At 44.5% G+C, this 25,269-nt stretch overlaps 1 long non-coding RNA gene across 1 annotated transcript in view; it reads right to left on the bottom strand.

The window, feature by feature from the left end:
• LOC148524096 (uncharacterized) overlaps positions 1 to 24,930 on the bottom strand; it is a 71,428-nt gene extending 46,498 nt beyond the window's left edge. The window contains exon 1 of the long non-coding RNA XR_015878401.1: positions 24,856 to 24,930. This is a non-coding gene — a long non-coding RNA (uncharacterized LOC148524096). The remainder of the gene's footprint in view (positions 1 to 24,855) is intronic.
• Positions 24,931 to 25,269: the final 339 nt, after the last annotated feature.

Raw genomic sequence — 25,269 nt, 5'->3', positions numbered from 1 at the left:
CAAAGACACTGTTCTCTGATAAGGACTTTTGTCTTTTGAGAGATTTATGCAAGAATCTAATGATACTAAAGGATATATTGGTTCTTTTTTGATGTGATCTATATATGTTTTGATTCCATCCACGATGCCATCAATCCAATTTCTGTTATATTATCTGTGTTTTTATATTCTATGTTTTTATGTTATAATGTGAAACAGCTGCTGTATGTACTAATGAATCCACACATGTGTTACTAAGTACTTCTCTGACTTATGGCCATTGATGATTGGTTAGTTACCACATAAATACCTAACTGAGATACCTTTTGGTATACCTTCTGATGAAAAAGTTAGAATTGCCAAAGAACGGAGAAATGCGTTAAGGACTTTGAACCATTCATACCGGCTGTTTTTTGCCCTTTAAATAGCTGATGGGTGAAACCTGCTGATTTTTGCATCCACAAGACACATCGTTTCTGTGCAGCCTAAAGACCACGCCGCAAGTGGAGCCGTGAGTATGCACTGAGCCAGTATACTTTGGCTACATGGCCCTATTCACCACAACTAGGCTGATGCTGTGAGTAAGCCAGGTGATTCAATCGGTGATAAGTGGAACTCCAAGTTATCTCCCAGCAGTCTCTCCGGACCTGTATTTTTCAATGGTACCACTGACCCGAGTTAGGTGAGTAATTGGTGACTAATTATTTATCTAAAAAGGAAAACCTTTATCTCTGGAATACTGGATGTCTACCATATGTTTCCTGCAATTGGATCATTGATATATGGGACTATAATTTAACCAGTAAGGAGTGGGTTCTATATACTCCTTTTGGAATTAAATCAATTTACAAGAATTTGGACTATATCCACCTTTTTACATTGACTATCATTTAAATCGGCATACAGCTGGTTTATGGTATCATCTATAATCATTGATATATGTCTTATTGGCCATTTTATAATGATTTATTTTGTCTTATGATTGACTGTTATTAAAATTGTTATTTTATATTCACTAAAGAGATTTACTTTTATCTATCAGTGCTCTCTTTATCTTATATTTAATTACGATTCTCTTATCAGTTGGTATGGATTTGAATAAATTTTTTGATGGTAGGAAAAATGTTTGTTGTTTTACGGTTGGTATTTTCTTTGTGTTTTTAGCGTTACAGGTTTATTTTGATCAGTGGTTCTCTCTTTTTGTATGGTTGTGTTGCTCTGTTCTTTATTGGACCTGTCCACTCGTTATGTGGTCCTCGTTGATATTGTGGTTTCAGTGGTTCCTGGTGTTGTCTCCAGCTTTTTGTCCTTCTTATATGTTTTGTATTCAGCAGTGTTTTATTTTCTTTTATGTCTCTGAAATTTCTTCTGTTTCTGTTGTATAATGTAGTCCTCTATTTTGGCAATTTTTTCATTGGTCATTTTTATGAGATTCTTAAAGTCTTCCATGGTGTGGAGCGGTTCGAATTTTTGCTCTATAATATTTATTGTGTCATTGGTCCTGTTTAGGCACAGTTGTTTATCTTCTATTATTAGTTTAATTAGATTTCCAACATTATGTCCAACAGTTTTTTCCACTTACAAAAAAAGTCCTTATTTAGTGGTTCAAAAGTGTTTTTTTTTAAGTCTCAAGCCTCTTGGGATAAGGTTATTATCCAGATATTTTGTGAGTGTGGTGACTTCCCACCATAATTTACATTCTTGTACATAGTTTTTTTCTAGCTTGAGAATTTACAACTACTATAAGTAAAGAAAGCATCACCTTTCTTGACCTGGATATTTATATTGAAAAAAACTCAATCATCACCAAAACTCATATAAAGGATGTAGATGGAAACAACTTCCTTCCATATAACAGCAATCATCATAAAAAAATAGCTAAACAACATCCCTGAAGGACAACTAAGAAGGATAAAAAGAAATTGCACCAAGGAGGTAAACTTCCAAGAACAGAGCCAAGAACTAAAGAGGAAATTTACGAACAAAGGTTACGAAGACCAACTACTAATTAAAGAAATAGAAACAGTGACTAAACTTAACAGAAAAGTGATGATGACATATAAGAAAAAAAACCCTGAAACAGTATCAACAGCCTTCATCACACAATTTAGTTCAAATCACAACCAGATTGAAGAGATTATTAGAAGAAACTGGCACATTCTACTATTAGATGAAGACCTCAAAAAGATTATCTCACTAACTCCCAAAATAATATACAGAAGGGTGAAAACTTTGAAACAGGAACTAACGCATAGCTTTATCCCAACAGAAAATATGGAGAGAAACACAAGAAAAGACTTATCAGGCTATCACTCTTGCCTCAACTGTATGGCGTGTAAAGTAACAAATAAAAAAACTACCAAATCAATCTCCAAATTCAAATCCAATCAAACCAACAAAGAATACACAATTAAACAACAACTTTCATGTGACTCCGAAGGAGTTATTTATATGCTCGAGTGCCCTTGTGGCTCTCAGTATGTGGGCCAGACAAAAAGGAATATGAAGACACTCATATCTGAGCATATGTACAACATTAAAAGGGGACTAACTACGCACAGTGTATCACAACATTTTGCGGAAGCTCATGAAAACCCCCCCAAGGATTAAGATACATTGCCATTCAAAAAGTTAACCTTCACTGGAGAGGGGCAGATATAGTAACAGAACTCAAAAAGACTGAAACTAAATGGATTTACTTTTTAAATACCTTGAGACCCAAAGGTCTAAACATAGACATAGAATGAAATGACTTTTTAGAATAAAATCTAAATTACTTGGTTTATATTTATTTTTATCTTTATCTACTTTTATTTTATATCTGTAAAGTTCATAAACTCCATTATCCACATCATACTTTTTCCTATACCCTATCAAACTTTTTCCTACTTAGCTCTGCTAATCTTTTCTAATTTGTCTCTTCAAATGCTGAACACTAAAAGCATATAACATGTGCTTGCCACTTCCGTTTTTTTTCAATAAAGTTAATTGAATACCTGTATAAAAAGGGATCACCAAACTTAATCTGTATCCTTGACAAAGTGTTGCTGACACGAAACGCGTTGGTTACTGGGAGATTCAGCCAACCCGCGGACCGGAAGTTACGCATCCCGCAACTTCCGGCAACAAACACTACACTGACAGGAAAGAAAGACTGGACTGTTTGGAGGAAGAAGGAAGGTACCTGCTGCCAGAAGACCAAAGGTGAGCATAGGGACAGTTAGCCACCAGTAGTGTCTTCAAGTCATCGTGCACACGGCACCATTCCTTTGTCCTCATCCAGAACCCCATTCCCGCAAACCTTTCTCAAAAGAGTATAAACACAGTCTGCACACACAGAACAATCCTCAGTGTTTCAGCATTATTATTTCTTTTATTGTTTATTTATTTTTATCTTCATTTTCATCTTTATTTGTATTTATTTTTATTCTTATTCTTATCCTTCTTTATCTTCATTATATTTATTTTTACTTTTATTTATTTATTTTTATTTTTATCTACATTTATTTTAATTTATTTCCATTCTGTTTTCCTTATCGTACCTAACCTCTCCTCTCACCTGGGTTTACCACAATTCATTTCCTTCAGTCTTCACTCTTACTATGATTACATATACCCCTACAAGCGCTCCTTCTTTACCTTATATAACATACAAAATTTATGGGAGCTGCTAATAAACTTAGCGCGGCACACATAAATCTGTTCTGTATGCATTCTCTCACACAGCTATGCATATTAAATTGCCATGAGGCCTTAGCATATTTGGACTTCATGAATGTCTTGATCAAAGTGAATTCTTGTAAACAACAAATGGATCTATTGTCTAAACTTCCAGTTAGATCAAAGGAAATACAGTTATTAACATATAGTAACTATTCTGACTTAAGTTGTTACTGTGATTACATATACCCCTACAAAGCACTCCTTCTTTACCTTATATAAAGAATGCATACAGTTAGGATCAGGATCATCAAGTTTTGTACCTTTGGTAATTATAAACTGACATGTCCATTGTCCAGTATGGGTCAGAAGAGGGGCCATAATAACAGCAGATAAGAGGTCATATATATATTGGTGTCAAAGTCCCAAGGCATGACATACTTATTTACACCTCAAACGCAATCAAAGGAGGATAACTGATGAATAAATACCACCTTTTATGACACCCTGTCTGCTGGGGGGAACAACTAGCCTTATTGTTTACGAAACCTTGCAATTTGTTACTTAACAAGGTGATGTCAATAGAATGGAATAAGGTTCCTTTGAAGAGAGTGATGTATGTGTATAGATCAAAGAATATACACACAGGTTATGGCTCTTTGAATTATGCCATGAGAACAGTGGTCAAAGTGGGGCGGTATGACATACCACCACTTCCCGCCACCACTTCATTGTAACCGCAGAAGAGAATGTACCAGTGCTGGGATCGAGTTTGGGATCCCAGCGCGGCTACAGCAGCAGCATTGTGTAGAGATGTGTCCCGCTGGGGACACATCTCGATCCGCAGCTGCGGCAGCACATAGCCGGGACGAAACATCATGAGCAGCAGCTAAGTGGCAGCTTCTCATTGGTCTGCGGCGGGTGACGGATTTAAATAGCCTTACCTTTTTTTGATTGGCCATCTGAGCCGGTCCGCGACCTGACTGTAAAGTGCAGTGCAGGGAGCAGGAGCTGATACTGCTAGGACCCGATGCTTCTGCGGCGGCTCCATGACAGCACCGCTGACTCAGAGAGAGAGGTGAGAGGGAATTAGAGGGGAAGGTGTGAGAGAGGGAATAGAGAGAGAGAGGGGCAGAAAGAGGGAAGCAGACAGTTGGGGGTAAGGGTATCAGTGAGGACAGGGGGCATGATTCAGACCCGCTCAAGAGCGCTGAGCGCTCGCAAGCAGGTCGATGGTAGCCCATTCCACATGCGCACAACGGAGCCGCCTCCGTCGTGCGCATAAGCGAAACCCGGATAGCGTCAGGCAAGCCGTCGCTTCGGGTCTCGTACCAAAGGAGGCATGCTGTCGATGTTGAGTGACAGCACACCCCCTTTGGTGGGCGGGCCGTGGGTGTGGCTGGCCAGATGGAGGCGTTCCCATGGGAACGCCTACCGTCTGGGGCCGGCCCCACTGACATCACTTGGTAGAGCCGAAAACACTCTAGGACTTGCGGCAACGAGACCCTACCACAAGGGTCTCGTCGCAAGCCCGATGGTCGTGATGGTCTTTACCATCGCGACCATCTTCCTGGCCGCTCACTATAGCTGTGGGTGGTCTCCCACAGCTATGCGAGCGGCCAGGAGGCCGCTCTAAAAAAACAGAAGGCCGGCCCTGATTCAGAGCGAGCGCTCTGTCAGAACGTCCGGCTCTGAATCAGGCCCAGGGTTCAGAAAGGAGAGCAGTCAGGGAGAAGTGTAGGGGTTGCAGGGGGTAATATGGAAGCAGGGGCCGAAGGGGGGGGTGCGAGATTCAAATCTCCATACCCCCACCTCTAAATTCCCACTTCAAGCACTGCATGAAAATATGCCAGTTGATGGATAGTTAGGGGTATAAATATTGGGAAAGTATAGCTCAGGGGAAGTCAGTAAGGTGAGGACAGAAGACACAGAGGCCCTCATTCAGAGCCGCTCGTAAGCGGCCGCTCATTCGTTATGAGCGATGTTAGCACATCTGCGCATGCGTACGGATTGTAATACGCATGCGCGAACCAGTCAGTGCGGTCGTCGTTTGTTCGCTAAATAGCGAATGCCTGCTATTTTGAGTGACAGGAGGAGGCGTATGTGGGTGGTAACAGGGGAAGGTGCTTGAAAACGGGGAATGGAATTCAGAACGCAGGCGTGCTTAAGGGTCAAAACGGGCGTTTTAAGGGTGTGCATAATTAATACAGCAGTGTCATTGACCACGTCACTTGGTTGTTTTATAGTCAGAACTGCTCGCAAGATTGCGGTAGGAAAAACCAACCACAAGAATAGCGAGCAGTTCATACGCTGTTCGATGTACTCGATTAATCTATTAAATAGCGGACATGACGTATGGTGCGAGCGGCCAGGGGGCGTATTTTTCCAAAAACGACCGCATGTGTTGTTCGCTCGTTCAGACATAGAGGCGGCAACAGACCGCAAAGAGCGAACGGTTCATTTAAATAGCCACCCCCTTTATCAGAATGACAGTCCGCAAATAGCGTCTGGCTCTGAATCAGGCCCAGAGTCAGTCTGGAGAAAAGGACAGTGCAGTACAGAGGGAGAGAATAGGGATCCGATAACATCAAGGAGGAAGGAGAAATTAATAATGAATGCAAGTATATAATTAATGTTATTAATTGTCTAAGTTTATTAATTGTTTGTTAAGTTTAATGTCTTAAGAGAATCATAGATACACCTAGTATTTATATCACTAATGTGTATAACATATTCTGTAATATTTGATTTGCCTGTAAATAAAATATCAGTTAATCAGAGCTTGAATTTAATGCTTGAACTCACTGGAATTATAGTTTCATAAATTCATAAGTATGCATGTATTTGCAGAAATATATATATATATATATATATATATATATATGATTAAACGTATGTTAATTGAACTTTATCTATATTTATAAATATATATAAATATAGTATACATATATTTATTATGGAGATTCAATCTTCAATAATTGGCACCCCAGGTATATATATATATATATAGAATATAGAAATTATTTCTCTACTGTCCCTAGTGCGCAATCCGGTGCACTGTCGCCAGTGTCATCCTGGCGGCGCTGGTAGCAACTCAGCGTCCCTAGTGCTAAATCCGGTGCACCGGCGCCAGTGCAATCCCGGATGCACTGGTTGCAGCTCTACCTTCTGTGTACACCTTCACCCAGAGTCTTATCAGCTCAAAGGCTGCACCCAGCCCTGGGGCCTCAGGCCACGACTAGTCAATATCAATCAGCCCTCAATGTTGCTCCAATGGCCCAAAGGCTGCATCACATCATCTGCCTCAGGCCACGACGAGTTATTATTAGGGGTGTGCACCGGCCACTTTTTGTGTTTTGTGTTTTGGTTTTGGATCTGGATCTTTCTTCGTGTTTTGGATCTGGATTGGTTTTGCCAAAACCACCCTTCCGTGTTTTGGGTTCTGGGTTTTGGATCTGAATTTAAAAAAAAAAAAAAAAAGCATAAAAACAGCTAAAATCACAGAATTTGTGGGTTTTTCTGCTCCTATGCTATTATTAACCTCAATAACCTTAATTTCCACTCATTTCCAGTCTATTCTGAACACCTCACACCTCACAATAGTGTTTTTATGTCCAAAAGGTTGCACCAAGGTAGCTGGATGACTATGCTAAGCGATACGAGTGGGCGGCACAAACACGTGGCCCATCTAGGAGTGACACTGCAGTGGCAGACAGGATGGCAGTTTGAAAAACTAGGCCCCAAACAGTACATAATGCTAAGAAAAAAAAGAGGTGCAAGATGGAATTGTCCTTGGGCCCTCCCACCCACCCTTATGTTGTATAAACAGGACATGCACACTTTAACAAACCAATCATTTCAGCGCCAGGGTCTGCCACACGACTGTGGCTGAAATAATTGGTTCATTTGGGCAACCCACAAAACAAGCTGGCAAATAATCTGTCCCTGCACAAACTGGCTCTACGGAGGCAAGATGTCGTCCTCATCCTCCTCATCCACCGATTCCTCACCCTCTTCAGTGTTGTGTACAGCCTCATCCTCACAGAGTATTAATTCGTCCCCGCTGGAATCCACCGCCACAGGTCCCTCTGTACGTTCTGGAGGCTGGTCTCCCTGGAAAAGTTGATAATTCTTTTTTATGAACATCATCTTCTCCACATTTTGTGGAAGCAACCTCCTACGCCTTTCGCTGACAAGGTTCCCGGCTGCACTAAACACTCTTTTGGAGTACACACTGGAGGGGGTGCAACTCAGGTAAAATAGAGCCAGTTTGTACGGGGGCCTCCAAATTGCCTCTATTTCCTGCCAGTACAGGTACGGACTGTCTGACATGCCTACTTGGATGCTGTCACCGATGTAATCCTCCACCATTCTGTCAATGGTGACAGTATCATATGCAGTGACAGTAGACATGTCAGAAATTGTTACCAGGTCCTTCAGGCCAGACCAGACCAGATGTCCAAACTTGGTCCTGCCAGCGGGTTGCTTAGGATACCTAAGTTTTTTCCTGGCAGCCCCAGTTGCGGGAGAAAATGAAAAAGGAGCTGTTGATGTTTCACGTTCCGCTTCAGCTGACATTCTTTTCACCAGCAGGTCTTTGCACCTCTGCAGGCTTGTGTCGGCCAGAAAGAGACACCACATAGGCTTTAAACCTAGGATCGAGCACGGTGGCCAAAATGTAGTGGTCTGATTTCAACAGATTGACCACCCTGGAATCCTGGCAAAGCGAATGAAGGGCTTCATCCACAAGTCCCACATGCCGAGCGGCATCGCTCCGTCTTAGCTCCTCCTTCACTTTCTCCAGCTGCTTCTGCAAAAGCCTGATGACGGGAATGACCTGAATCAAACTGGCAGTGTCTGAACTGACTTCACGTGTGGCAAGTTTGAAGGTCTGAAGAACCTTGCACAACTCGGAAATCATTCTACACTGCACTTGAGTCAGGTGCATACCCCCTCCTTTGCCTATGTCATAGGTGGATGTATAGGCTTGAATGGCCTTTTGCTGCTCCTCCATCCTCTGAAGCATATAGAGGGTTGAGTTCCACCACATCACAACCTCTTGCTTCAGGTGATGGCGGGGCAGGTTCAAGAGTGTTTGCTGGTGCTCCAGTCTTCGGCACGCAGTCATTGAATGGCGAAAGTGGCCAGAAATTTTTTGGGCCACCCAAAGCATCTGCTGCACGCCCCTGTCGCTTTTCAGAAAATTCTGCACAACCAAGTTTATTGTGTGAGCAAAACATGGGACGTGCTGGAATTTGCCCAGATGTACTGCCCGCACAATATTGGTGGCGTTGTCAGATATCACAAATCCCCAGGAGAGTCTAAGTGGGGTATGCCACTGGGCGATGATTTCCCTCAGTTTCTCTAAGAGGTTGTCGGCAGTGTGCTTCTTACTGAAACCGGTGATACACAGCGTAGCCTGCCTTGGAACGAGCTGGCGTTTCTGAGATGTTGCTACTGGTGACTCTGCTGTTGTTGCTGCATAGGGTGATACATCTACCCACTGGGCTGTCACAGTCATATAGTCCTTAGTCTTCCCTGTTCTACTTGTCCAGGACACTTTTTCTGATGTTTCTGTACAGTTTCGGTATCACCTGCCTAGTGAAGTGGAATCTAGACGGGATTTGGAACTGGGGACACACTACCTCCATCAATTGTCTAAATCCCACTGCACTAATTGCAGATACCGGACGCACGTCTAACACCAACATAGCAGTCAAGGCCTCAGTTGTACGTTTTGCTTCAGGATGACTGCTGTCGTACTTCATCCTCCTCGCTAAGGACTGTTGGAGGGTCAATTGTTTAGTAAAAGTAGTGGTGTTCCTACTTCCTCTCTGGGATGATGAATGATTCCCAGCAGCAACAGCAGCAGCGGCAGCAGTAGGCGTAGCAATGCAGGATCCTCCGGAGGAATCCCGGATAGGAGAGTCAGTCATGCCAGTGACATGGCCTGCATTACTACTTCCGATCCTGACTAAGGAGGAAATTGATGAGGAGGGAGTTGACGGTGTGATTTGCAGGTGCTTGGATACAACAGGACAAAAGGATTTAGGTGTCTCTGGACTGCTTACAGTCATAGCCAAAGTTTCTGAACTTGACAGTAACTTTTTATGAACACGCTGCAGGTGACGCATAAGGGAGGATGTTCCTAGGTGGTTAACGTCCCTACCCCTACTTATTTCACCTTTACATATGGTACATATGGCAGTTGTTGTCCGGATTTGGATAGAAATATTGCCAGACCAAAGAGGTGGAATGTTTGGTCTTCTGCCCAGGCATGACCGTGATGGGCTTTTTCATCCCACGGACAACAACTGTCTCCCCCGGAGCCTGATTTAAACAAACCACATCACCATCAGAATCCTACTCGCCAACTTCCTCCTCAGCGCCAGCTACACCAGTATCCTCATCCTGTTGTACTTCAACAGTGACATCTTCAATTTGCATATCAGCAAGTAAACTGTGAGTGCTCCTTTCAGCACTTGCAGAGGGTGTGCAAATGGTGGAAAGAGCCACCTCTTTCCGTCCAGTGCTGGGAAAGTCAGATATCGCAACCGCCACCACACTTGGACTCTCCTTGGGGATTTGTGATATCTTCTTAGAACGCACAGTTCTTCGCTGTGCTTTTGCCAGCTTAACTCATTTGATTTTTTTAGCGGGATGAGGGCTTCCATCGTTTTGTGAAGCTGAACCACTAGTCATGAACATAGGGAAAGACCTTAGCCGTTCCTTGCCACTCCGTGTCGTAAATGGCATATTGGCAAGTTTACGTTTCTCCTCAGATGATTTAAATGTTTTTTTTAGGTCATTTTCCTGAACTTTGTCATTTGGGATTGTATATGCCCTCTACTATGACATTGGGCATCGGCCTTGGCAGACGACGTTGATGGCATGTTATCGTCTATGTCATGACTAGTGGCAGCAGTTTCAGCACTAGGAGGAAGTGGTTCTTGATCTTTCCCTATTTTATTTTTATCGGAGAAAGTTTGGTCCTCCATTGATGTTATATTGATATATACGTGCGGCTAAGGCGCACACAAACACAGAAAATATTTTTTTATTTTTGTTGGAGACTAGTGCACTTTGTCGGTTACACCACCCTTTGAGAAATGAGCCAGCTGGCTCTTTACTTATGGGACACAGGCACACGCTTGGCGCTGCTCCTTTGTTGATGCACGTGCAGCTACAGTGCACACAATTCACAAAGACAGAAAAAAAAGAAGAATTTTTTATTTTTTGTGGAGCGCACTTTGAGGGTTACATCACCCTTTAACAGATATACGCATGCTTGGCGCTGCTACTTTGAGGATGCACGTACAGTGCACACAATTCACAAACACAGAAGAAAATGTTTTTTTTGTTGGAGTGCACTTTGGGGGTTACACCACCCTTTAACAGACAAACGCACGCTTGTCGCTGCTGCTTTGAGGATGCAGGTGCGGCTACAGCCCACACAATTCACAAAGAGAAAAAAAAGAAGAATTTTTTATTTTTTGTGGAGCGCACTTTGGGGGTTACACCACCCTTTAACAGACAGACGCACTCTTGTCGCTGCTGCTTTGAGGATGCAGGTGCGGCTACTGCACATACATTTCGTACACAAACACAGAAAAAAAGATTATTTTATTATTGTTGGAGTGCACTTTGGGGGTTACACCACCCTTTAACGGACAGATGCACGCTTGTCGCTGCTGCTTTGAGGATGCACGTACAGTGCACACAATTCACAAACACAGAAGAAAATGTTTTTTTTTGTTGGAGTGCACTTTGGGGGCTTACACCACCCTTTAAGAGATGAGCCAGCCGGCCCTTTACTTATGGGACACAGGCGCACACTTGGCGCTACTTTGTTGATGCACATGCAGCCACAGTGCACACAATTCACAAACACAGAAAATTATTTTTTATTTTGTTTGGAGTGCACTTTGGGGGTTACACCACCCTTTAACAGACGAGCCAGCCGGCCCTTTACTTATGACACAGGCGCACGCTTGGCGCTACTTTGTTGATGCACGTGCGGCCGCAGTGCACACAATTCACAAACACAGAAAATAATTTTTAAATTTTTTTTGGAGTGCACTTTGGGGGTTACAGCACCCTTTAATGGAGAAGCCAGCCGGCCCTTTACTTATGGGACACAGAGGCACGCTTGGCACTGCTCCTTTGTTGATGCACGTGCAGCCACAGTGCACACAATTCACAAACACAGAAAATAATTTTTTATTTTGTTTGGAGTGCACTCTGGGGGTTACAGTACCCTTTAAGAGATGAGCCAGCCGGCCCTTTACTTATGACACAGGCGCACGCTTGGCGCTACTTTGTTGATGCATGTGCGGCTACTGCGCACACAATTCACAAACAGAAAAAAAAAGAATATTTTTTTTTGGAGTGCACTTTGGGGGAGCACACCTGATGCACAGATCACCCCCTGGACAAAACTACAGCACCCCTCTAGGACTACAGCCTTTATGGGACACTGCATAACACAGTCCAGCCATCCCCTATAGAGTTTGGAGTGGACACTGGGCCTGATTCAGACCTGTTCGCGAGCGCTGAGCACTTGCAAGTGGGTCAATGTTGGCCAAGTGCGCATGCACACGAGGGAGCCGGCTCCGTCGTGTGCATGCGCGAGACCCGCATAGCGACGGGCAAGCCGTCGCTATGGGTCTCGCTACAAAGGGGACGTGCTATCGATGTTGAGTGACAGCACGCCCCCTTTGGTGGGCATGCCGGGGGTTTTGCTGCCCAGATGGAGGTGTTCCCATGGGAACGCCTACCGTCTGGGGCCGGCCCCACTGACATCACAAATGATGTCAGTGGGAGTGCTTTTGGCGCTGATAGAGCCAAAAGCACTCCAGGGCTTTCAGCAACGAGACCCTACCACAAGGGTCTCGTCGCAAGCCCGATGGTTGCGATGGTCTTGACCATCGTGACCATCTTTTTGGCTGCTCGCTATAGCTGTGGGAGGCCGCTCTAAAAAAAGAGAGGGAGGGCACTGATTCAGAGTGAGCATTCTGATAGAGCGTCCGGCTCTGAATCAGGCCCACAACCCCTATGACTGCAACTGACTGCACAACACAGCCCAGCCAGCTCCTATGACAGCAGCACAACACAGCCCAGCCAGCCCCTATGGACAACAGCAGCACAACACAGCCCAGTCAGCCCCTATGGACTGAGTGGTCACAGCCCCTATGGACAACAGCAGCACAACACAGCCCTGCTAGCCCTAGCTCCCACCCTCCCTCTTCACTGTCCACAGCCGGAGTGAGAAATGGCGCCGACGTGGGGACCTTTTATAGAATCCAAAACCCGCGAGATCCGGAAGACGGGATGATGACATTTTGCCTCAATTTTAGATCCGAGTCAGGTGGGAAAAGTCGAGCCTGACTCGCATACGACTCGAATCGGGTGGGCTCGGGGTGTTCGGATTTCACAAATCCGAACCCGCTCATGCCTAGTTATTATCAATCAGCCCTCAAGGCTGCTCTAACAGCCCAAAGGCTGCACCACATCATCTGCCCCAGGCCACGACTAGTCAATATCAATCAGCCCTCAGGGCTGCTCCAACGGCCCAAAGGCTGCATCACATTTTCTGCCCTTGGCCACGACTAGTCTTTATCAATCTGCCCTCAAGGCTGCTCCAACGGCCCAGAGGCTGCATCACATTGTCTGCCCTTGGCCACGACTAGTCTTTATCAATCAGCCCTCAAGGCTGCATCAACAGCCCAAAGGCTGCACCTCATCTTCTACCATTGGCCACAACTAGTCATCTTGCAGCAGCCCTCCGACAACTCTTGCCTGATTAACCATCCGATCCATAACACTTACTTTCAACGTATCAAGGATCATACTGGTAAACTCTGCCATACTGTCAAAGATATTGCAGTTGTCTTTCAGACTTTCTCTGATAATATGAACTTAGATCCAGCGGCTCGAGTATTGTAGATCCAGAAGTATCTAGAAGAAATAGCTTTCCCTACTCACACTGAAGTGGTGACAGAGGCTCTTGACTCCCCCTTTACAGAGGAAGAATTATCTATTGCTATTAAGTCCTCCACATCTGGCAAAAGTCCCGGTCCTGACGGCTTCACGCTGTCTTACTATATGGCGTACCAAGACACTCTCTTGCCATTTTTGCTAAGGGCCTGAAATGATGTTTCAGCGCATACTCCTTTTTCCGATCAATCGCTTGCAGCACACATTACGGTTATCCACAAGGAGGGCAAGGATCCATCCTTACCGGCAAGTTATAGCCCGATATCGCTTTTAAATGTTGATGTCAAGCTTTACGCTAAGCTTACAGCTAATCGGTTTAAACCACTTCTTCCAACTATCATCCACTCTGACCAGGTGGGGTTTGTCCCCGGTAGAGAAGCCAAAGACAATACCACCAAAGTCATTGATTTAGTACACCATGCAGTCTCTTCTGACACTCCCATGATGCTCTTCTCCACTGATGCTGAAAAGCTTTTGACCGAGAGGATTGGAGTTTCATGACACAGGTGTTGAAGTAATTATGGTTAGGTACAGTCTTTCTTTCAAAAATGATGGCCCTATATAGAGCCCCTTTGGCCCAGATACGAAGTGAACGGGATTTTGTCGGTTCACATATCGCATGGTACTCATCAGGGCTGCCCTCTCTCTCCCTTGGTTTTTGTATTATGCATGGAAACCCTGGCGAGAGCGATTAGAGCTAACCCTAGCATTACAGGCCTTAGGGTGGGTTCACGAGACCTGCTAGCGATAGTCACTATTCCGGTTACCTCTCTCCCTAATTTAATGAAGGAATTCCAACGATTTTGCGATCTCTCTCATTTTAAGATTAATTATAGTAAATTGTCACCGCTTCGGTTAAGACAGTGGGTCTCATTCAGACCCACTCGTGAGCGCAGGATGCTCGCAAGCGGGTCGATGGTACACAAATGCACATGCGCACGATGGAGGCGCCTCCGTCGTGCGCATGCGCGAGACCCGGCGAGCGACGGGGAAGCCGTCGCTCAGGGTCTCGCACCAAAGGGGGCGTGCTTTCGATGGTGATTGACAGCATGCCCCCTTTGGTGGGCGTGCCGGGGGCGTGGCTGCCCAGACGGAGGCGTTTCAGTGGGAGTGCTTTTGGCTCTGATAGAGCCAAAAGCACTCCTGGGCTTGCGGCAGCGAGACCCTACCGCAGGGTCTCGTCGCAAGCCCGATGGCCGCGATGGTCTTGACCATCGCGACCATCATCATGGACGCTCGCATAAGCTGTGGGTGGTCACCCACAGCTATGCGAGCGGCCAGGAGGCAGCACCAATTTTAGGTAGGAGGGTCCTGATTCAGAGCGAGCGCTCTGGTCAGAGCGTCCGGCTCTGAATCAGGCCCAGTGTCTGCACTTGGCACCTACTTTCCCTTTAAATGTCAGGTTTCCTCTCTTAAATATTTAGATATGCTTATACCTAGACGTATATGTGACCTGTATGCCCTAAATCAGTGATTCTCAAACTTGGTCCTCAGGACCCCACACAGGTCACGTTTTCCAGATCACCTAGCAGGTGCACAGGTGAATTCATTACTCACTGACACATTTTAAAGCTCCACAGGTAGAGCTAATTAATTCACTTGTGATTCTGTGAGGAGACCTGGAAAACATGCACTGTTTGGGGCCCTGAGGACTGAGTTTGAGCACCTATGCCCTAAATCATACACCTTTGCTTAGTTCTATTTGCAAAGAACTGGATCAGTGGAGTCTGCAATCGTGTCCATGTAGAAAGGCAGCGTTGAGACTTGAGCCTATGCTGTAGAGTTAACCAGACAAGAAGTTACAACCGCTCCTCCCTACTTGTTCCTATACCCTATGTCCCTCTTCGTCAATATGCCTAGAAATAAAAAATCGGGCTCTCAAGGCCTTGTGTCCTATTTTAAAGCAAACCAGGTCAATGACTCTCAAAGACCTCCTTCTACCCCGTCTCTGGGTGGTGCTTCTGATGTTGAATCGGAGGCAGATGACCCAGCGGCCCCATCTACCAAAGCAGATATCGCTGCAATTCTCACTGAGATGCGTAGTATTCATCAAACAATTCATGACGAAGTCCACAAGGCAATCTCTGGCCTCCAGTCTGAAATTACTGGCATAGGTTCCCGTGTGGATGCTCTTGAGAGGAAACAAAAAGAGATTATTAATTTCCAACAGATGTCTGAACAAGATAATATCCAACTGACTCGGGACTTTGTGTTGCTCGCTGACAAACAGGAGGACCTTGATAACAGGGGGCGAAGAAATAACATCAGGATTCGTAATATCCCTGAGTCCGTGGAGCCTGCCCACCTCGAAGATTATCTCCTACGGCTCTTCCGCTCCCTTGCCCCTACCATCCCGGATGATATGCTTCTCCTCGACAGAGCTCACCGGGCCCTCCGACCTCGCTCCCAAACATCTGTGTCACCGAGAGACGTAATTCTCCGTTTCCGCTATTTTAAGGCGAAAGATCAGGTTTGCTCCCAGGCCAGACGTTCCCCAGATATTGCCTTTGAAGGTGCCAAGCTGTTAATCTTTCAGGATCTCTCTCCTCTCACCTTATCAAAACGACGTGACATGAAGGACATTACCAGAATACTACAGCCCACAACGTCGATCCACCCTGTTCCATACTCTTCGCCAACTCCAAGGCAACGTTATTCTTCTACAAGAGACCCATTTCACTGGCACTCGTCACCCCGAATTGAAATCCAAATACTTCCCCTCCACTTATCATGCTTGTGACCCTTCCCGTAAAAAGAAAGGTGTTGCTATACTATTCTCTCGACAATTCTCCTTTACTCCCTCCTTGGTTGTTCGGGATCCAGAGGGGCGCTACCTTATCTTGGTCGGGGAACTGGATGGCACCCTTTTCACGTTTGTTAATATATACGCCCCCAACTCTGCACAGCCGCGCTTTTTTCGTACCTTGAGTTTGCTGCTGTCCCAACATAGAAGAGGTAGAGTGGTCGTGGCAGGTGATTTTAATACTACCTTAGATTCACAGCTTGATAGATATAAGCCTCCCCCACGATCGTCGGCTAGCTCGGTTCGTGCTAATTCTGACGCATTACAACAGTTTCTCTCCCAACACCTCCTATTTGACGCTTGGCGCGTGAAAGAACCTACTGCTAAAGATTTTACCTTTTATTCACCTGTCCATGATGTTCATACAAGGCTGGATATGATCTTTCTTGGGATTGACCCCGCACAACTAATTCTAGACGCCAGTATTCACCCCAGCACCTGGTCAGATCACTCCCCATTTTCAGTTGATATTGACTCTCCCTTTCCTCAAAATAATTCTCATATTTGGTGCCTTAATGATAGGCTCCTTATGAATCCTACCCTGCGGTCACAACTAGCCTCTGAGATTACAGAATATTTTTCTCTAAATTCTAATCCTACAATCTCTCCCCAGCTTCTTTGGGATGCCCACAAAGCTGTGATCCGAGGGTCTTTGATTAAGTCTGCGGCTCATGCCAAGAGGGCCAGAAGCAAGAGGCTTCTTGAGCTTATGGATCTCATTGCTCGTCTGGACAAAATTCACAAAGCATCAGGACTGGCGGAGGATTATCGCGTTCTTGTAGCCGCCAGAGGTGAACTTGGTCTTCTCCTTACAGCAAAAGCTGAGACCTCTCTTAAATGGCTTAATCAAACATTTTATGAAAAGGGGGATAAAGCTGACATAATACTGGCGTCTAGACTACGTTCCAAACTTTCGCAGAACAATGTTTTGACAATTAAATCTAGCTCAGGTGTTCCTATAAGAGATCCCCTACACATTACTGAGGAATTTTGTACATTTTATACTAATTTATATAACCTCTCGTCCTCTTCAGCACTGTATTACCTGCTGTGGACTCAGTACAAAACTTTTTAGCCAGCTGTCATTTACCTAATTATTCTCTTCAGTTCTTGAATCTTTAAACGTTGCAATTGAGTCGCAGGAGATTACAGAGGTGATAGGAAACCTTAAGGCAAATAAGGCCCCTGGCCCTGACGGCTTTACAGCTACTTACTATAAATCCTTTGCCCCCCTACTCTCTCCCCATCTTGCCACGGTGTTCAATGGTGTGATGTCTGGTGGTTCTTTCTCCAAAGAGGCCCTTGAGGCCAGGATTATTGTTATTCCCAAAGAAGGTAAGGACCACTCCAATTGTGCCCATTACAGACCCATATCACTGTTGAACACCGATGTCAAGATTTATGCAAAGATACTCGCTAACCGCTTGAATTTAGTGCTGCCTGACTTGGTCCATAATGATCAGGTTGGCTTTATACCAGGGAGGCAAGCAAGAGACAACACTAGGCGAGTTGTTAGTCTCATTCATTCTATTAACTCTACCCGAACCCCAGCCCTGGTGCTCTCCCTGGACGCTGGGAAGGCCTTTGACCGGATCTGCTGCCCCTTCATGTTTCAAACTTTGAGGGCCTTCGGCTTGGGCGGTAATTTTCTCCAGGGCATCCAGTACTCTACCCACCCCTTCAGCTAGGGTCTCTGTCAATGGTCTTCTCTCGTCCCCTTTTCATATAACTAATGGCACTAGACAGGGGTGCCCTTTGTCGCCTCTGATCTTTGCCCTTGTCATTGAACCCCTTGCAGCACAAATATGCCTTGACTCGGACATTAGGGGTGCGTCACTTGGAAAATCTGAATACAAAATATGTCTTTTTGCTGATGATGTACTCCTAACCCTAACCTCTCCTCATACATCTCTCCCGAAACTTTTTCAAGTATTGACTGACTACGGCTCACTTTCGGGTTATAAGGTAAATTTTTCTAAAACTGAGGACCTTATTCAGAGGCGGCTGTACGGTCTATGACCGCACGGCCGCCTCGATGTTTTGCCAGTGCGCATGCGCATGAGGGAGCCAGCTCCCTTGTGCGCATGCGTGAGACCCACTACGACCGACAGCGCCGGTCGTAGCGGGTCTCTTTCCAAAGGGGGCGAGCTGTCCATGTTGATTGACAGCTCGCCCCGTTTGGAAGGCGGGCCGGGGGGGTGGCAGCCAAAATGGAAGCGTTCCCATGGGAACGCCTACCGTTTGGGGGAGGCCCCACTGACATCACTAGTGATGTCAGTGGAGAGCTTCCGGCTCTGACAGAGCCAGAAGCTCTCCAGGGCTTACGACAAGTGAGACCCTACCCTAGGGTCTCATCGTAAGCCCCGATGGTCGCGATGGTCTCTGACCATCGCGACAATCACCCGAGCGGTCGTTAGAGCTGTGGGTGTTAACCCACAGCCTAACGACCGAAACAGAGGCGGGCAGTCAGGATACAGTGGCCGCCCAGTTTCTGAGCGACCGCTTGCATCCTCCGACCGCCTCTGAATGAGGCCCTGAGTCTCTTGCACTTAATATGACACATAGGGCCTTGGATCTCCTACGTCACAATTATAACTTCTCCTGGCACCCCTCTAAAATTAAATATTTAGGAGTCTACATAACAAACAGTTACGACACTTTATACTCTGCAAATTTCCCCCCTATACTCAAAAAAATTAAACTGGACCTTCTTCGATGGCGTGATCTAATAATCTCCTGGTTAGGCAGGATAGCAGCAATCAAGATGAACCTTATGCCTAGATTACTCTACCTCTTTCAGACCCTCCCTGTTGCTGTTCCCAAATCAACCTTATTGCAAATTCACAGGTGGTTTGTCCAATTCGTATGGAAATCCAAACCTCCCTGCATTGGTTTCCTGACTCTTTGTCGTCCTACCACCAATGGGGGATACGGATTTCGCGATATTAACCTTTACTACTATGCTTCCCATTTAAGTCAGGCAATAGCCTGGTTTACATTATCTCAAATACCTCGCTGGGTGGAAATTGAAACTAAGTTGTGTAATGTTCCCTCCATATCTACTATTATAGGCCTGGCTTCACCTGATAGACCTCAATCTGCTCGCTCACACCCGGTCATGTTCTTTACATGCTCTATATGGGATTACTGTAAATCCCATTTTAACATCACCACCTACCCATCCCCCATTACCCCAATATGGTCGAACCCAGAATTCTCCCCAGGTTTCAACCATTTTTCTCCATGGATTATAAGTGGCATCAGGGTGGTATCTGATCTCTGTGAGTCAGATGGATGCGCCCCTCTGGATTCCCTACAGAATAAATTTAATATATCTTCTGTTAATACTTTTACTTATATTCAAATACGTCACTTTATTAACTCTTTTCCCATTAATTCAATTGTTAGATCTTTAACACTCTATGACTCTCTATGTCTCCGTAATCCTCTTATGAAAGGTGTTATATCTGTCATCTATAATCTTTTATTGAATGTTAATATATCAGATACACCTAGCCATGAACTTCAATGGGAGAAGATTTGGGGAGTCCACCAGATGAGGATACATGGTCTGTGGTACGGGAGAGGGTATCCAAATCTTCTATCGCCACCTTAATAAAGGAAAATGCTTACAAGATATACTACAGATGGTACCTGGTACCTACTCGCCTGCATAGAATGTATCACTTAGCATCTGATCGTTGCTGGAGAGATTGCGGTGAGGCAGGCACCTACATTCACATTTGGTGGTCATGTCCTAAGATAGCCAAGTTTTGGGATGAGGTTGCTGTCCTCCTTTCGGACATACTAAAAATTCCACTGACTAAATCTCCCTGGTCCTTCCTCCTTGGCTGTCCACTTGAGGGCCTCAATCCACATGCTGATAAGCTTTCCTCACATATCCTAAACGCAGCTCGATGTTTAGCTGCAAAGCATTGGAAAGATATCAACCCTCCTCCTCGCCAACAACTTATAAATAAAATTTGGCATGTGGCGGCCATGGAGAAGATTTCAGCTTATCTCCATAACACCTCCCATAAGTTTCTTATAGTTTGGGGTGACTGGTTTCTCTATAATAACACCACACCACATGGATCTCTACCCTGAGCCTTTTCGAACCTTCTACTTTAATGATTATATTTCACCTATTAATTGTTGAATTCCGGACTCGGTCTCTTCTTTAATTCCCATGTCCCCTCCAACATATTTTTCCCCTCCTTTCTCTTCTTTCCTTCTCTTTCTTTTTCATCTCTCTACCCCCAATGTAGTCCTGCTTTCCATGTATAATTCCAATATTTTGTATTGCTCTATATGTTTATTCTAATCAGATTGGATTGTTGATATATGTGCTAACATAATATTATATTGTTTTTGTCGATCAGATTATTTCATATACCTCTTTATTGGATTATGTATTGTTGTATTATTTTACTTCTGTAAAATCTACAAATAAACTCGTTAAAAAAAGAAAAAAAGATTCTTTTGAAAGAAGAAAAAAAGTTCTCATAGTTCGACAGGATCCGCTCATTTCCATAATGGGGAGACCCAATCCAGGGCGGTTCCAGTCAGCAGTGATATAATACAGTCAGGTCCATAAATATTGGGACATTGACAGAATTTTCATATTTTGGCCTCTATTCACCACCACAATGGCTTTGAAATGAAACAAACAAGATGTGATTTAACTGCAGACTTTCAGATTTAATTTGAGGGTAATTACATCCAAATCAGGTGAACGGTGTAGGAATTACAATGGTTTCTATATGTGCCTCCCACTTTTTAAGGGGCCAAAAGTAATGGGACAAACTAAACAATCCTAAATCTATCTTTCACTTTTTAATACTTTGTTGCAAATCCTTTGCAGGCTATTACAGCCTGAAGTCTGGAACGCATAGACATCACCAGACGCTGGGTTTCATCCCTGGTGATGCTCTGCCAGGCCTCTACTGCAAATGTCTTCAGTTCCTGCTTGTTCTTGGGGCATTTTCCCTTCAGTTTTGTCTTCATCAAGTGGAATGCATGCTCAATCGGATTCAGGTCACTGAATTGATTTGGCCAATGCATAACATTCCACTTTTTAGCCTTAAAAAACTCTTTGGTTGCTTTTGCAGTATGCTTCGGGTCATTGTCCATCTGCACTGGGAAGAGCTGTCCAACGAGTTCTGAAGCATTTGACTGAATATGAGCATATAATATTGCCCGAAACACTTCAGAATTCATTCTGCTGCTTTTGTCAGCAGTCACATCATCAATAAATACAAGGGAACCAGTTCCATTGGCAGCCATACATGCCCATGCCATGACACTACCACCACCATGCTTCACTGATGAGGTGGTATGTTTTGGATCATGAGCAGTTCCTTTCCTTCTCTTCCCATCACTCTGGTACAAGTTGATCTTTGTGTCATCTGTCAAAATAATGTTGTTCCAGAACTGTAATGGCTTTTTTAGATGTTGTTTGGCAAACTCTAATCTGGTCTTCCTGTTTTTGTGGCTCACCAATGGTTTGCATCTTGTGGTGAACCCTCTATATTCACTCTTGTGAAGTCTTCTCTTGATTGTTGACTTTGACACATATACATCTACCTCCTGGAGAGTGTTTTTGATTTGGCCAACTGTTGTGAAGGGATTTTTCTTCACCAGGGAAATAATTCTTTTGTCATCCACCACAGTTGTTTTCCGTGGTCTTCCGGGGCTTTTGGTGTTGCTGAGCTCTCCGGTGCATTCTTTCTTTTTAAGAATGTTCCAAACAGTTGATTTGGCCACACCTAATGTTTTTGCTATCTCTCTGATGGGTTTGTTTTGATTTTTCAGCCTAATTATGGCTTGCTTCACTGATAGTGACTGCTCTTTGGATCTTATATTGAGAGTTGACAGAAACTGATTCCAAATGCAAATGTCACACATAGAATCAACTCCAGACCTTTTACCTGCTTAATTGATAATGAAATAACGAGGGAATAACCCACACCTGTCCATGAAATAGCTTTTGAGTTGATAGTCCCATTACTTTTGGCCCCTTAAAAGTGGGAGGCACATATTGAAACTGTTGTAATTCCTACACCGTTCACCCGATTTGGATGTATTTACCCTCAAATTAAATCTGAAAGTCTGCAGTTAAAGCACATCTTCTTTGTTTCATTTCAAAACCATTGTGGTGGTGAATAGAGGCCAAAATCTGAAAATTCTGTCAATGTCCCAATATTTATGGACCTGACTGTATAAGCCACTTTTGACCTAAACATAGGGAAGTTCTGTGGTAGACATTTCAAACTGAATTTCACACTGATTGATGAACCCTCGACAACATCTTGGGTTTCCATCAAAGCGTTCAGGGGATTCCAATTGAAGATGAGACTTCTGAGTCACTGGAACTGGAGGATGGACTGGAGGACTCGAGGAATCAGACACAATGGGAGGAGGAAGTAACGTGGCCAAGGTTGACTGGATGGCAAGTAGTTGCCTAGAGAGCTCTTGTAAATATTGAGCCACTTGATGATGCGCTGTCTCCTGATTATCCATGCAAGAGGTGAGGTCTTGCAATGCCCCTGCAGTCTGAGAACCTGAAGCTTCCATAGGGCCTATACAAACTGTCACGGCTGTCTCAAGGGAATCTCCTACTAAAGAACTGAAAGCTGAGGTCCCGGGTTGTGGAAGGAATCGGAGGCGAGGGGCCTGGCTGTATGTCCTCCTCATCCACAAAAAATTGTTGGCCTGACCAAAGGCGTGGAGTCTAACCTGCTGGGAGGCGCTCCCGGCCCCCCGGAAAAGTAGGCAAATCTCCCTGGTGCCATCATCCCCGTACAACTCCCTGCATTGCCCTGGACCCCCCTCATCACCCTTGAACACCCGCATCCCAATACTGTAGGGGGGTGGTGACGTGATTCACACCCATTAATATTGGCATTGTGAAAAAGGGCCGCTTGTCAATACTACATCATCACCACGCACCTTCTGCCACACTACGCCCCCAGCAGTAAAAGCCCAGAAACAGACATTCAGCTCCCTCCCGGTAGGAGCTGAATGTCGGTAAGTATGACATATACCATTGTATAGGGTGAAATAGTATACTGTAGTAATATATTCTGTTTTTGTAAATTGTATAAAAATCTATTTAAATTTACGTTGGATGATCACGTTTACTTACATGTACATACATACATGTATACCTACTGTTAAATTGTTAAATAAACCTTTTAATATATTCCTTCCTATAAACCTCTAAGATTCACCTGCCTAGAACCTCTAAGACAAAACCTGCCTGTACCTTCTAAAACCACAAGATGTCGCTATTTTGATTATACCATTAATAAAATACCAAGACAGTTGAATAGCGGTCCGAAGCGCTAAAGATTATTATTCAGGTAAAAGTACAGATGTTACAACGCTATGATCTAATAATGAGCGCAAATAAATTGTACAAACATTAGGTCATAAGGTACAGTTAAAATACATAAAATGGTTATTAAAGATCAAAATACAATGAGCAATATCAGACAGAGAGAGAGAGAGAGAGAGAGAGAGAGAGAGAGAGAGAGAGAAAGAAAGAGAGAGAGAGAGAGAGAGAGAGAGAAAGAGACATATTAAAATACAATGAGAGATATATCAATGTCTGCTGAGAGCACATGTTCAAGATGGCTGGTGATGGTGTGTGTGTTTGTGGGGGGTTGGGCTGAAGCACATGTTTTTCCTTTGTTTGCAAACCTCATGATCCCTAGGCAAACTCCATCCTGCACCAAGCTGCAACTCTGCAAATCATCCATCAATGACTACAACCACAACAAAGACAATATACCTATCTGACCCACACAACACCACAACTGGGCAGAGTCACAATTTCCCTTGTTCACCCCACATGGAGGCAAGCCATCTCCAACAAACCGCAGACAACATACCCATCTGACTCACACAACACCACACTATGATCACATTCATGAGTATACAACACACACAAAGCCCATCTCTCCCAAGCAGAGATACCGTTCGAACACATGGCAGGGCCCAAACACAGAACACATGGCAGGGCCCAAACACAGAACACATGGCAGGGCCCAAACACAGAACACATGGCAGGGCCCAAACAAAGAACACATGGCAGGGCCCAAACACAGAACACATGGCAGGGCCCAAACACAGAACACATCAGAGGATCTCAATCAACCAGCATCAATCATTCACAAATATCACAACAATTCCACAATCAATCCCTTTCCTGCATGCTGACAACAGACCACTGTACCCTACAGTGCAGATGAAAAGCACAGACCAGACAACACATCATCCACTGCATGCCAACACAGACCCATGAATATCCTTAGAAAACTACAGACCACACACCATGCTAAGCTAATAACAGATTAACACCACATAGCTACCGACACCCAAATAGGCTAAATATTGCACATTTTATACTCAGCTATAACAACCCAGGGGAACTGAGATCCATTTTCCGTTGTCTGGTCAGGGAGTGTACCTCTCTCTTCCTTCTAAAAACTGCAAGTGTGTCCCAGTCTGTTTCTCCAAGTGTGTGCATGCTATGTTCCCGCCCCCTTTTACCTGTGAGGTCATCAGAAAGGGAGTATCCTTTTGGTTACCTGAATTAGATTCTACTCCCAGCTAGCTAGCTCTATTGTTTAGACTGGAATAACCAGTCCTTTGGAGAAAAATGTAAATAGGCCTACACCATGTTATTGTCTTTTGGTAAAGGTTAGAATTCTGTTACAGGGCATTTATTGGACAATTCCAAATGGATACAAAAGGTCTCCAATCTCCTTTTGTATCCCCCAACATGCAAATCTAAGCTGCTATGGAAAACAACATTTCAAATAGAT

Source organism: Taudactylus pleione, unplaced genomic scaffold (assembly GCF_031769625.1).
Source record: "Taudactylus pleione unplaced genomic scaffold, aTauple2 ptg000122l, whole genome shotgun sequence".
In the NCBI taxonomy this organism is placed as follows: Eukaryota; Metazoa; Chordata; class Amphibia; order Anura; family Myobatrachidae; genus Taudactylus; species Taudactylus pleione.
The sequence above is the reverse complement of the archived record's forward strand: the minus strand, read 5'-3'. Positions and strand labels throughout refer to the sequence as shown.